Genomic DNA, 13596 nt, shown 5'->3' with positions numbered 1-13596 from the left:
AGAGTATTTTATCAAAGCAACAGGAAAAGAAACTAAGACAGTCCCTACTGCTAACAGCAAAAGTCAGACAACTGGATTTATAAATAAAGTTTTATTGGCACACAGCCACCTTCTTTGTTTACAAATAATCTCCAGCTGTTTCTATAACCCAAAGGCAGAGCTGAGTAGTTGCTGTAGAGACCATACAACCCATAAAACCTAAAACATTTACCGTCTGGTGCTTCACAGAGAAAGTTGGGCATCCTCTATGCAACAGGCACATGGTTTATGTTTTAGGGCAAACACCGGATGACCTGCCTGCCCCAGCCATTGCCTCCCTGTCTCCATTCACTTGTTTTCTCCAGTAATTATTTTTCAATAGATCTGAAAAAAAGGAATCAAGTCTCTAACAATGAGAAAGAAAGCCCTGTTCCTTCACTTTAGGTGGCTGGAAAACTAAAATACACCTCAACAAGAGGGTCAGTCCTGAAACCCTCTTGACCTCTGAAACTTTCAGGCTCTCTGGGTATTGGCAGCATATCAGTTCCTCCTTTCGGGAAACTCTGGGGTTCACAGCTGGACACTGGGATGACTGGCCTCATGGGATACTGGCTAGGATCAACATCCAGAACACACACTTAGAGGATGTGCTGGCACAGGTCTGACCCTTCTGCTTTGAAGCCCATGTGGCTTATCATAGTTTTCAGGTGAAAATGTCAGGCTCTCTCTACTGGTACCAAAGTCATCATTACTCCTGGCTACATTGGAAAGGATACTAGTGAGTGATACTAGAGACTCTCTTCAGCTGTGACAGGTCCTAAGGGCCCTAACAGCTGGAGTGCCAAGCCTTCCTTGCAAGTGGGGGGGAGGGGGTTTCAGCCTGTGACAACCCTCAGCTCCACCCCTCAGGCCCTCTGCCAGGCTGGTTTGTTGTCTGTCTATATCCCTTCCATCTGGACTCCAGAATCCACCTTTTAAGTGACACTCTTGGCATCATAGCACCTGTGCCTCCTATATGAACAATAACAGAGTTTGTCCCCCCTGCAAAAGTCGGAGAGGAAGCATACACCCAAGAAACACACCAGTTTCCCACTGCGCTGTTCAGATGCCACACTTGGAAGGTGCCTGCTGTGGTCTCTAGCTAATCTGACACGTTACCTTACCCTGGGTACCCAAAGCACAAATGCTTAGACCTCTGATGATGCAATTCCAGTTACTACTAATGACTGCCTTGTCCATCTCCCTCACAAGCCTTCAAGATAGGAAATGCCACACTACCTATCCATATGCTTCTAGTAACTGAAGTATGCTTTGTGTACATTAACTATATACATGTGCATCTCTAATCCAGTAGAAGCAAACCCTCCATCAGCACCCACAAACTTCCAAAATCCAGTTTCCTAAGATACCCTTTCATGATTTAACAAGAAAATATAACTGACATTGTGTATTTTTGATGTAGTCTCATTTAGCTCAGGCTGACCTCCAATTTGCTATATAGATGAGCTTGAACTTAAACCATGACCTTGAACTTCTGGTCCTCTTTCTTCCACCTCTTGAGTACTGGGATTACAGACATGCTCCAACACCTTCCTTCTTATGTGGTGCTGGAACTTGAACTCCGGGCTTGACACATGCTGAGCAAGCACTCTATCAACTCAGCTCCATCCCCCAGCCCTAACTTATATTTTCCACATGTGTGTAAGTGTCTGTTGTCCTCACATGTGTGTGGGACATGTGTATGTGCAGGGGTGAGTGAACGTGAAGGGAAGAGGTTGCTGTCAGTGGTCTTCCTTGATTGCTTGTCATCTCATATATTGAGGTAGACTCTCTTGATTGCATTCAGAGCTGGAGAATCCCATCTCTTCCTACAGCACTGGGAGTACAGGTGGTTGGCCATGCCCACCATGCCAGTACTCAGGTCCTCGTTGTTGTAACTTAAGAAAAGCAATGAGAGAGAGAAAGATGCCATGGGACATGGTTCAAGCAGAGGGGATTCTTATTAGGGAAGGGGATCATAAAAAGGGGAGAGAGGGGAGGGGGGACCAGCTTCTGGGGACAGGAGCATCAGGAGAGAAGGAAGAGTACAGAGAGAGAGAGAGAAAGAGAGAGAGGAGGATGGGAGGTGGGCAGGGCCCTTTTAAAAAGAGACATAGTGAATAGGCTACCTGGGGTGCTCTTAGTGGCTGCAGCTGAGGGCATATCCTGTCAGAACCCCAAGGGCAGGCCAGTACAGATGCCTGAATACTGACACTCCTGCTTGCCAACATTTTACTCACTGAGCCATCTCTCCAGCCACAAAGCTTACACTTTAAATTTATTCATTTAGCTTATGTAATTTTTCCTGTTGGAGTTTAATGTCACTTTTTTTCCACTAAGAAATAAGTCCAGGGCCAGTAAGATGGCTCCATGAAAAGGGTGCTACCTCCAGGCATGACAACCTGATTTCTTTCCCTTGGGCCCACATGGCAGAAGGGAAGAATAGACTCTGAAACCTTTCCTCTGACCTCCACACATGCCCATAGTGCTTGCTGGGAGCTCACTGGCACATGAACCCAGAGGCAATCACATGTGCACATACATAGACATATATACACACAACAAGTAAATCAATAAAGTTACAAAAGGAGACTTTAAATAAAGAAGTCCAGAGAATTTTCCATCCATCAGGCTTTACTTGGCCCTTTGTAAAAGGATGGGACAAGACCCCAGGAATTTCTGATTTCAAACAGGGTCACAGAGCTCGCTCAGCACAACAATCAGGCTAAACCAGCTTCAAGAGGGAAGCATCCTGCTCCCCGTGTGAGATTCATAGCAAACAATCAGGCTGAACATGCAATTTGTCTCAAGAGGCAGAAGCTGCAATTTCACCATGTCATTAAATCCCCAGGACAGTAGTGAAGAAAACGTCGCCTCCTTGGGCATGGAATGCTCTGTGACAGGCTCTCCAGCACTATCCCTACAGTCTATAAATGTCCTGCCAGCGTTGCTGCCACGTGGCCTGGCACAAGGAGTATTTGGTGGCTCTGCCTTGACTTCAACCACAGTGGCAGCTCACATTTAAGGGCATCTTTGCATCCTGGGTACCAGAAAGCATCTGTTGGCTGTCTGTACAAATGGTGCTGGGCCTTTAGCTGAGATGGTGTCAGTGATGGTGGGGCTAGACTTTGTTGCTTTACATTACCAGGAAAATAAGTTACAGGGGCGGTTTGTCTCACCCCTCCCCCGTATTGTGTTCCTCCACAGGATGGAAATGAGATTTCTTAATAATGTGAAATTGGTACAGATAATTTAAGTCATTATTAATAGATACACTTGATCTGAGGAAGTCGATGTTTTAATGTTTTGTTAAATGAGGTGTGCTGTATTCACATTGTCATTTGGAGGAAAGGTTAAGGCACTTTAACATTCTTCATATTAATGTCTGTGTGACTAACTTGGGTAGATGTGTCCTGGATGTCAAAATGGGAGCTGTGAGCACCTGCCAGGCTTCTGATTTAAAACAACAACAATAATAAAAGTAAACGCAGAATGTGGGATGAGGGAGGGTGCCCTTCAGAAACTTCCAGAGAGAATATGATCAGAAAGGGGTGGTGAAGGAAACCCAGGACCCAGCCTGTTGGGAAAAAACACCATCAGCCTGGGGCCCAATGGAATCTCGAGGGTGGCAGTGTTAGACACTTTTCTGTCGCTGTGATAATACGCCATGGCCAAAGGGAACTTCATTTGGGCTGTGTTTCCAGAGAGTGATGTGTCACAATGAAAAGGGAGATGTGGCAACAGGGAGCGGGAACGAGGAGCTGGGAGATCCCGTCTGCACTGCACACAAGATGCAGAGAGGGCGAACTTGAAGTGGGGTGAGGCTATGAACTCTTAAAACCTACTCCCAGTGACATACCTCCTCCAGTCAGGCCCCAGGACCTGACGGTCCATAACCTCCCCCGAACATCGCCACCAACTGGGAACTAAATGTTTAAACCCCTGAGCCTATGGTGCACGCTCCTCATTCAAGCCACCACAGTGGCCATTTACAGAAAGGGCCACACTGACTGGGCCAGGGCTGTAAATGAGCATGTTTCAGAGTTCATGCAGACACTGAAGTGTCCAGGAGACTGTGACTTCGTGCCCCTTCAACTATTCACTTACGTGGACACTTAAACCTAGCGGGAAACCAGACACATTCCAATGGCCCGGGAAGAAAGCCAAGCACTGGCTCTGCCTTGACAGCATGGGGAAATGGCAGCAATACCCTGCCTCGGAAGCCCTTCCTCTTACCTGGCATGCATAGAAAACTGCTGCTGAAGAGAAAGAGGCCAGCCTGTCATCAAGCCACCAGCCTAGCATTCAGACCGGTTGGACCGTCCCACAGAGCCCCAAGAGTACAAATGATATTTTGTCAGCTTAGTTAGAGAAAACCAAGACCTTGGCAGCCCATGAAGATAAGAATCACCTCTCAGATTCCACGGTGTGTGCAATACATTGTCATCTCAAGGTAGAATTCACCTTTATCTCATTGGATCCAGAGGTAGAGAGAGAGAAAAAAAACTCTCTCATTAGCCATCTCCATGACAAGATGAAGTAGGAAAGACAAATTTGCGTTCCTCCTGTGGACAAAGCATCATGCTTCTTATTTAAAATTCCAAATAATATTCTCTACAACATAATATTCAAGTCCAGGTACTACCTGCCTCAAGGATAGAGAAGCAACTCCTCAGTCTGTCATTCAGACCAAAGCTGGGCATCCTGTCCTACTTAGACTTTTCCCTTCCTCCGTTCACTCCATGCTCCGCCATCCCATGTGTATAGTGCCCTGCCATGGTTTACCCATACAAACAATGCCTGCACCGTCAAAGGAGAACCATTTGTTAGTTTGTCTGAAGAATATATAAAATGATTGTATCTGCTGCCTTGGAACAGATTGAATTCATTAGCAAATCCTCTTTCCAGGAGAGAACAGCACTAAGAAGCATTTGTAGGTAAGACCAGTTCCTTGGTCGGAACATCCGTGGAACCTCACTGCAAGAAAAGAGAGACGACTTTAATGGCGACACCAGAGACAGGAAGAGGAACTGAAGAGAAAGGAACTGAAGAGAAAGGTCTGCCAAGGCTGTGTGAGGTGGGAAACCCCACTCCCACCTTCGATATAACTGCTAATGTTGACAAATGATAAATTCGTAACCTAACACTGGCCAAGAAAAATCAAAACAACTGTGGGCCAATGTGGGGGAGGAACCAGATGTGCTCAGCCTTCAAAACAGAGATCAAAGGAGACCCCGGGTGGCAAAACACAGTTGCTTGGGGACTCCAGGAAGGACTCAGGGTTCTGAGAGCCCAAGTAAGTGAACTTGAACTGACCCTTCACTGATACAAGTCACCCTTCTCTACAGACATGCTTTGATGGTTTAAAATAACTCCAAATAACCTGCTACATTTGTGTCGCCTAAATTTGGGTGCGAACATCAGTATGCCCTTGGCACCAAATGCCTCTGAATTGGACAACAAGAAGTCTTACAGCCATAAACGGGAGGACTGGAGCCAGGGGCAGCAGTCGGAGACCCCCAGTTCACAAGAAACAGGGTCCTATGTGCCTGAGTTTGCCCCGCTGGCTTGGAACACTGACTCCGCATTCCTGGGGATGCTTTCCCGTCTGTTTATTCATACAAATCACCAATCAGTGGATGTGCAGGGCAGGCCTGATGGCAGCATCTTGCAGTGTTCCTAGCTCTCTTCTGGAGCATGGTCTCAACCCAGCTACAGATAGAAGCCCTCAGAGGGTCCCCAGTGGTCCCCATGCCCAGGCTGCAGCCCAGCACAGAATAAAAGAGTCTTCAGGCTGAGGTCTTGTCATCCCTGGCTTTTCTAGCTCTTCAGGTGATCCCATTTTGCAACAAAGTTGCATCTGAGGCATCGGGCATAGCACTGCTCTACATTGAGTCACTCAACCAGAGTTTCTTTCTGAAGTCTTCAGGGTACCACCCAGCTCAGGTTGAAGTGCACACACCCCTTACTTCACTGCACTGCACAGTAAGGAACAATTGCCCCTCAAGCCACGCTTTGTCCTGCTCACCTTGATAGACTCTTACCGACTCCCAGATCTACAAGTGATACCCATTTTTGAAACATCCCTAGACCATCTTTCCTAATCCCAGGAAGGCTTTTCCAGACCTGGTGTGACGTTCTCTAGTCTAAATCTCAATTTGTTCTGCATTAAAAGTGGAATTACAGTCTCTGGTCCTTCTGTTTTACCATAGTTCCTCAGGTTTTGACAGTGTTTCAGAACGTATACAGAAATTCACATTTAAAACAACTTTGGTCTCCGTGTGAACTAGGCTTGGCAAAGGAGGCAAAGCCTGAGTCAGATCTTGGGGCTGTGCATTGCTTTTGACTGAGTTGAAGGGGTAAGGGCCAGAGGATGGAGAGGGGGGTAAAGGGAGAAGGAGAAGAGGGGGTGGAGCAGTGTCACTTGGAGGTAGAAGAGGTAAGGAGCCCAGGAGAGCACTAGGTCAGAAAGGTCACTCTCACCCTACGGGATTTCCCTCAGCTGGTGTGGGGAAAGACTAAATGATTCCTGTTGGGATCTTTCCAGACACTATTTTTTTTCCAGCATGATCCTTGCAGATGGGGTTTTCATCTCGGAACCTCCAAAACCTTACAGCACGCCCCAAAAATGTAATCATGTTTGGTGAATAACTAAAGGAATGAATGGGCTGGTTTCCAGGTTGGTTGATTTATTTAATGTAATAGTCAACAATGCTTCTATTCTTGTTCTGGGACGGGGGGTAACTAAAACAATGCTTCTATTCTTGTTCTGGGATGGGGGTAAAAAAAAAAAAAAACAATGCTTCTATTCTTGTTCTGGAAAAAAAAAAAGTCAGCCCTCTGCCTGGTTTGTGAAATCATCCTCATGTCCCACTTGCAAAGGTGGTACTGTCTGCCAGAAGTTATTTTTAAAGTTCTACTCCCTAGCTACTGATTCCAGCTCAAACATCGAGTGAACAGGCTAAAAAAAAACACAGGAAGCTAAATTTAGCCTAAAGCACAGTTCACTTCATCCCGAGATTCCCCTCCAGCCCTCTTAAAACATATCCAACGACAGATTACAACAGGTTGGAAAACATCCTCCCGTTTAAATGGGGGGCAAGCTCAAGTTGTCTCATCTTGCAGCTGAGCCGCAGCCCTCTAGAAGTGGATCTGATTACCAACCATTTCAGGAGAATAACATGGTGTTGTGCCTGCAAGGAAGAACCAGAAACTTTTAATGTTGCTGCTGGAAAGGGGGCTGGATGTAGCTCATGACCCAGCCCCTCCAGCCACATTCTCTCTCACCAGGGAACCCTCTGCCTCTCTGAAGAGCCAGCATCCATTATCTACATGTGCGCAGGCATCCCTGATAGACAGATGATAGCCATACCCCTATATCTAAAATATCCTGAGGCCCTCCTCCGTGGAACAACTGAATCCAAGCATCACAGGCAGGCTCCAGCCATTGGGTCAGCCTGTGAACGCTCTCCTGTGCCTGTGACTCAGGCTGTAACAAGAGCAAAGGTGGGTATATAATGTCTTTCCTGTCACTGTGACAAAATATCCATGAAAAGCAACCCAGCAAAGGAAGGTTTTTTTGGGGCTCAAAGTTTGAAGGCACAGTCTACACAGCAGGGAAGGTACTATGGTCAAAATGACTCTAGCTGGGACTATGGGAGCAAGGGGCAGGTGGCTGCTCATAGCTTGTCCACAACCAGGAAGCAGAGAGAGATGAACACTGGTACTCAGCCAGCTCCCTCCTTTCCATACGGTCCAGGACTCCAGCCAATGAGATGATGCTGCACACACTAAAGATGCTTCCCATCTCAGTTAAACCTTTCGGGAAACGCCCTGATAGGCACACCCAGAGGTCTGTATCCATGGTGATTCTAAATCCAGTCAAGTGAATGATGAAAATCAGTTCAGTTCTGCTCCCTTGTCAACTCAACACCCATGTATGTCATTTTAAATCGTATTCCACCTCTGAACCTAAAGCTTCAGTTTCATCTCATGATGCAAAGGGCATTTAGCTCCTTTCCTAAAGTCTCCACAGTCCTTAATGGTCCAAATACTGTTAAAAATTCCAGGGCTGGGCAGCAGGCTCAGTGGATAAAGTACTTGCAACACACTGCAAGGACTTGAGTTCAGATCCCCAGACGCCCATGGAAAAGTCAGGTAGGCATGAAGGCTGCATGCAATCCTGGTATTGAGAAAGCAGAGATATGAAGGATAGCCTGGACAAGCTGGCTACCTAACCCCCCTAAATTAGCAAGCTCTGGATTTAGTTAGACCCTCTATAAATAAAGTAGAAAGCTACCATTAACTTCAGGACTCTGCATGCATGTTCAGTCTTCAAGTATGCTCATGAGTGCATGTATGAGCATGTGCACACACACACACACACACACACACACACACACATACACACACATACACAGAGAGAGAGAGAGAAAGAGAGAGAGAGAGAAAGAGAGAGAGAGAGAAAGAGAGCTCAAAGTCTCATCTCATCATATTGTTGTGTCTGTGTATCAGGAAATGTGTGGAGGTCAGAGGAGAGCTTGGTGGAGTTGGCTCTCCATCTACCTTTATGTGGAACTGGACTTAGGTTGTCAGTCTTGTGGAACAGGCGTTCATCTGCTGAGCCATCTCTCTGGCCCTCAAGACAAGCTCTTAACTATGAGCTTCTGTAAAAGCACAAAAGCAAGTCACACACCTGCAGTATGCAACAGCACAGAGTAAACATCCCCAGTTCAAAAGGGGCACAGCAATGAAAGGCCAGGCCAAAGCAAAACCAAACTGACACCAAGTCCTGGAGCTCCTCCAGATCTGCTGTCTGAGCTCCAAGCCCACCCTCCAGCGCTGCAGCCTGCAGCACACATTGATTCTCCTGGGCCAACTCTACCCTGTGCCTGAAATTCTCTTCAATGGCCATCATCACCAATGTCCTGAGGTCTCTGCTAAAACTGCATTGGACAATGGCTTCCCATGACCTCCTTGCACAGAAGCGAAGCCTGCTGCGCATTGCAGGACCTTGGCTGCCTTCTAGAACCTTGGTTCAAGTCTCCATTACCCCCTCACCCTTGCATCTTTCAGGACCACAAAAACAGAGCCATGTGGACTACATTACAATTTTTTTGCTGTCAGCTTGAGGTGTAGCCTGGCTCTCTTGAAACACAGTCTTAGTGGTCTGTCCTCTTGCTTCAGAAGCCATCTACCTTTATTTGAGACAGATCTCTTGTTGGTCAGGAAATAACACTAATTAGGCTAAGCTGGCTAATTAGGCTAAGCCAGGGAGTCCCAGGGATACACCCACTTATACTTCCCCAGTCCTGGGAGTGCAAGCTTATATCACTACACCCGACTTCCTTTTCACATGGGTTCAGGGTATCAAACTCAAGTCTGCTTACACTCAGCTGATTGAGCCTTCCCCCAAGCCTCTTGAAACTGTCGAACACTTCTCCATATGGAAACCACTGTTAGGACCTGAGTGCTCTACACACTGGGAGCGAAGGGCTAACACAGGCAGAAAACTTTCTGCTTCAGCCTCCCTCAAGTGACTTCACAGGACCTGCAGCACCAAACCGTGTTCCAGCCACAGGACCCTCTCTGCAAAGCAGTTTCTAGCAGTGTAACCTCTGCTCTGAGCAGATCCCACTGTCAGCCCCTGGATCGGGCAGTGTGGTGTGCTGGACAGGGGACGGGTTCTGGAGTACAAGCATGATGGACTCGGATCACAGCTTGACCACATCACTGAGCAGACGTAGCCCTGCCTCTTTCTTACCAAGCCCGTTGGCACAACAAGTGGACGACACAACCCTAAAGTAGCGGCAGGCATGCACCCATGTCTCCTGTGCCTTTCCTCTGAACTTAAGACCTTTACTTTTCATTTCTAAATATGGTATTGTTTCCTTTTAATCTGAGAGAATATTATTTATCTGTTAAGCATTTGGTCACTGAGGCCATATTTACAAACTAGTTACTTAACCTGTACAAACAGGTAACATGGATGTTGTGTAAAGCTGGGGTCACCTGACCAAACCATGAATAAAAGCAATGCTGTGTCTGTCTGTCAGGCTAAATGCATGTGGCACAGGGGTGAATGAATGAGGTGACATCTCGGTGGTCACATGACCCTGGTCATATCAAGTAACCATTATCACATCAGAGCCCACAGGAGTTATAAATACACTGCCATGGGGCTCCAACTGGAGGAAAATTGAGTAATGACAATAGAAATAGCCCACTCTCCACAAGGCCATCTTCCTCTGCTAAAGAACCTGTTCTGAAGTCAGTTGCTCTGCAATGGAGAGACAACCAAAACCAGTAGGAAGAAAACTGCAGATCTTCCAGAAGATGAATGAAGAGCCTCAAGTTAGAGCTGGAGCCCCTGAGCTTGAGTTCCATGCTGCATTGGTCGCAGGAGACCTGGACCATATTCAAATCCTCATGGACCAGTTCTTTCAGGATACAAACGTGGTGTTTGAGATCAGTAACGGAGAGATGGAATGGCAGATGACATCCTTGGCCACCTTTGGGCTCTCAGGTACCCTGGTTCCTCTAAAGCTCAGTTGTGCCTCTTTAAGCTTTGGCTAATACTCTGGGGACATGTGCATCCTATATAAAGGTTGAGTACACAGATCTGCCCTTCAAGAGCATCCTTAACCAAATATCTGTAAACAAAGCTGGTGTGGTGGGTGATGGGCTATGAAAAGGAAAATGATGGGTGAGAAGTACCCATCTAGTGATGCTAGTTGTGTCTCTTGCCTTGAAAGCAAAGCCTTGTTTTAGCTGTTGATGTTGGCAGCTGAGGGAACTACAGAAGACTAGACAGACTTCTGATATGAAGCTCTGTGTGAGGTCCTTCTATGAAATCACCGAACATCGCTGTAACTTGACAGTACGAGTGGCATCCTAAAACCCAAACAGCATCAACAGGAGGAAGAACTCTAGGCTCCCAACAGACCCTCCTCTTGGAACCTAGAGAAGCCTGAAAACAAGGGAAAAGGGGGAAGTAAATCCATAGATCCCTGTGGTGTGTCTCAGGGCACACTCCTGTCACTAGGATGTGGCTGCTATGTGCTGAGCCATCCAGATGCACCCAGGCTTTGGGGCTGGTGGGCTGTACTAGACACTGACCTGCCATGCACTGCTGTGTTGAAATCCACCCACAGCTCTGCCAGACCATGGTAAATTGAGGATCTATGGCAGGACACTATGGCCGGACACAAGTCCTAACCTGGGAGCTCTAACAGGCTAACTGTGGAAAAGTGGTTCTTTACCTCACACGAGAGGGGGAAACTGAACCCAAAACACTGCCCAAGAGCCATGCCGTTTGCAGCACGAGGCCTGCTGGCAGGGCTATGTCTGCTCAGTGGTGTGGTCAAGCTGTGATCCGAGTCCATCATGCTTGTATTCCAGAACCCGTCCCCTGTCCAGCACACCACACTGCCCGATCCAGGGGCTGACAGTGGGATCTGCTCAGAGCAGAGGTTGCACTGCTAGAAAATGCTTTGCAGAGAGGGCCCTGTGGCTGGCACACCGTTTGGTGCTGCAGGTCCTGTGAGTCACTTGAGGGAGGCTGAAGCAGGAAGCTTTCTGCCTGTGTTAGCCCTTCGCTCCTAGTCTGGACTGCATTGCCTCCTACTGTGATCCTTCTGGGCATCCTCCTTCACCTGCCTCAGATCAAGAATGCCGGCTGCTTCAATGCTAAGCCATGTGTATTTTTCAAATCACATGTTACCCAACCCTGGACTCGCATGTGCTCAAATGGCAAGCCCCTCCTTCACCCCCTGGTTGGGGGGGGTAGTTTAACCTATCTTTTTCATGTTGTCAAAATCTACAATCTAGTTCCTTTCTTCCCTATAGTCTTCTGACCCCTATATTCCACAACTTTCTAGAACACATCTTCAGGGCAGGACACTAGAATATAATGACAACAGAGCACCAGGGAAATGCCAGTCCAGTTAGTCAGCCCAGGTTCCCGGGTTCAGTGAGGACCAGGAAAGCAGGGGGCCGGGCTACTTGGACTCCCTGCATTTTTTGTTTTTTTGGCTTTTGTTTTTGGTTTTTGTTTGTTTGTTTTGCTTTGCTTTGTTTTGTTTTTGTTTTGTTTGTTTGCTTGCTTGCTCGTTTGTTTGTTCAGTCACCTGACTCCCCAGAGCAGAAACAACCCCTGAACAACCCCTGGGAATAGTGTTTCCTGAGACAAAGTCTCTCACTGGCCTGAGGCTTGTCAACTAGGCTAGGCTGTGGGATCAAAGGGCCCAAGTGCCTTCCTGTCCTCATCTCCCCAGTGCTGGCATTGCAAGCATGGCCCACCATTCCCAGATTTTGTATGTAGGTTCTGGAGATCAAATCCAAATCCTTGTACTTTCATAGCGACCACCTTACCAACCGAGCCATCTCCTGGACCCAGGAGTTAAGTTTTCTTGTTAGAGTGAAGGCATAGAGTGGGCATAGAGAGTGGGGGTTGGGGGAGGCAGGAGAGTAGGCTGGCAGCTTCGTAGACTCTGGAAAAGTGAGTAGACTCTGCATACTAGGAAATGCACCAAAGCAGGAGTCCAGTAGTCCCTGAGGAAGGCTGGGGGCCACTCTCCTCAAGGAAGACCCACCCATTCCCTGTAATCACACTGTCTTCCCTGGAAAAGAGAGTCCAAACCCAGGGGGCGCCACCCTACCCAATCCCTGAGACTGACTACTGTATCTCCTCCACACCAGTGATGACAGCCCCCACCCCCTTCCCCCACTGAGCAAACAGCAAGCTCAAGGCTGGGCCTTTGGGCCCAGCAGCAGGCTGGGATTCTCTGCCTCATGCAGGTAGCTAATTAATGAGTGTGGGCTTTCAAAACAGCCCAGCATGTGTCCCAGGAAGGAGGTGGCCTCAAAAAGGGTCCCCTGTACTGCTCATTACAGCCACCTTATCGATCCTTCCATCATTACAGAAAGTCTTCCTGCCATGTGAGTGTCTGTCCCTTGATGGTATTCACAGGGGACACCTCCCCCCTCCCAGGGGTGCTCCTGGCCACTAATAACCTTGCCCCAGCTTTATGAAAGCAGAGAAGTGTTCAGAGAAGCCAAACACACAGCATCTGCTCATTCATCCATCAAGAAGGAACAGTCAGTCCTACACACACACACACACACACACACACACACACACACACACCAGAATTGTGTATACTGTAGACAGCCTCATGAAAGCAACCTTCTATAGCAGCCATTTCCAAGAACTCAACTTCTTCCCTCATCTTCTCGACAGAAAAACCCTGGTAATGGGGTTTGTTTTGTATGTTTGTTTCCTTTTAATGATGAAGGGGTAGGTGGCAGAAGGTTAGATTCTGGAAAATTCCATAGCCCACTCCTCTTTCAAGCTACCCCCAATCCAGAACCTAGAAGAAATCCCTTCTTCAGTGGGATTACATACATACATACATACATACATACATACATACATACATACATCCTATGCCATCCCACCCTTCCTCCTGGACCAGCCTTTAACCCTAAAACTTACTACAATTCCCCCAGTTGCCCACATCTGGGAAATCCCCCTTATCTCACAGGAATCTCAGGCATAGCCCTCCCAGCCTTTTCTCT

The 13596-nt window shown here is 47.5% G+C and overlaps 1 protein-coding gene across 1 annotated transcript in view; it reads left to right on the top strand.

Moving 5' to 3' along the window:
• Asb18 (ankyrin repeat and SOCS box containing 18) overlaps nt 1-13596 on the top strand; it is a 53333-nt gene that overhangs the window by 8100 nt on the left and 31637 nt on the right. The window lies entirely within an intron of this gene.

Source organism: Phodopus roborovskii, unplaced genomic scaffold (genome assembly GCF_943737965.1).
Source record: "Phodopus roborovskii unplaced genomic scaffold, PHOROB, whole genome shotgun sequence".
Lineage (NCBI taxonomy): Eukaryota > Metazoa > Chordata > Mammalia > Rodentia > Cricetidae > Phodopus > Phodopus roborovskii.
Note: the sequence above shows the minus strand (reverse complement) of the source record. Positions and strands in the feature narration are given on the sequence as shown.